This window comes from Arachis ipaensis, chromosome B09 (assembly GCF_000816755.2).
Source record: "Arachis ipaensis cultivar K30076 chromosome B09, Araip1.1, whole genome shotgun sequence".
Classification (NCBI taxonomy): Eukaryota; Viridiplantae; Streptophyta; class Magnoliopsida; order Fabales; family Fabaceae; genus Arachis; species Arachis ipaensis.
In genome coordinates this window covers 143,921,976-143,923,347 of record NC_029793.2, presented here as the reverse complement: position 1 = coordinate 143,923,347, position 1,372 = coordinate 143,921,976, and the positions used below count along the sequence as shown (strand labels likewise).

At 32.4% G+C, this 1,372-nt stretch overlaps 1 long non-coding RNA gene across 1 annotated transcript in view; it reads left to right on the top strand.

Moving 5' to 3' along the window:
* The window catches only part of LOC107617044, a 2,583-nt gene continuing 1,827 nt past the window's right edge, over positions 617–1,372 (top strand). The window contains exon 1 of the long non-coding RNA XR_001614769.2: positions 617–923. This is a non-coding gene — a long non-coding RNA (uncharacterized LOC107617044). The remainder of the gene's footprint in view (positions 924–1,372) is intronic.

Sequence of the window (1,372 nt, the reverse complement as noted above, 5' to 3'; positions counted from 1 at the left end):
GTGATAAGGGTTTATATCCATAGTCAAATTCTTTTTATTGCTAGTAGTGACTTTCATTTTGGAGGATCAAAATTCCACGCTAATACTGATTATTAATTGATTAATAAAGTGGTGTTTATAAAATCAGCCTGCGACGACGCGATATCTTGTAGAATTAGTGGAAGTTCAATATCAAATTAACATCGTTTGCCCTACTATTTTAACATACATCTTAAATATAAAAAGATTTCATGAACTTACTGACTTACACGCCAATCCAATTCGCGCAAGCGTCATTCATTTGTTCATTATTGAAACAGAATAGAGTTTGAAGTTCATATAATAATGCAAAGTCGATGTCACTAATTTAAATATTATTTGTTGTAATAATTTGATAAATCTGTGGTCTTTGTACATGGGACCAAACTCTTTTTTTTTTATGAAAGATATGAGACTCGAACCCACAACCTCTTAATTGAGTATGAGAAGATTATGCCATTTGAGCTATAACTCATTCACACATGGGACCAAACTCTTGATAGAGGCAAGTGTCACGATTTCATTCCCTTAACCTTGCTCCCTTAGCCGTTGCCGGTTGCCGGTTACCACGCATGCATAAAAATAAAAATAAATGGAAAAGTCAAATATTGGAGTTATGGTGGTGTCCCCTCTTTGCCGTCCACTTGTTCTTATTTTTCTAAGCTTAGGCCAAGTTGATTGGTTTTAGGAGCTGTCTGTGTCTAAATGCATTTTTATCTCCATCAAGGATCATGATTTTGGTTTACTTCTATAATATCTATCCACTATCCGGTATGTTCTAGTTGCCAATAATTACTCTGATTCATTGTTCCTTACCGTTTATTTCACCTAGCCACCATCCTCTGCTTACCTTCCATGCCTTTGTCATGTAAAGGAGGATAAAGAATAAAAAGAAATAAGTGAAGGTAGGTTCTATTCCTCCTCAATAGGACATATTAATATGCTGCAACAAATTTAGATTTCATTTAAAGATATGTTGCTTGACAATAGATTGTTATATACACAAGATATAATTTAAATATTCGATAGCTATTTAAGTGAACAAATGAGTTAATTACTTTACAACTGAAGTTACTTATTTGTTTTTGCAATTCTTTTGTTTTTAGTATCATTTGTTTTTACAATTTTTTTGTTTTTTATAGTATTCTCCAGTCTGGCAGGTCAAGAACTAATCCGTCATTAAGGATTTATCGTTGGCCAATGAATTGTTGCATACACAAGATAAAATTCGAACTTTCGACATTTATTTAAGCAAACTAACCACTAAAACAACTCAATTTTTTTTTTTTAACTTATTGCTCGTTATCTATGTTTTTGGTCAGAACTCAATGTCCATTTTTTTTTTGTGACTAAC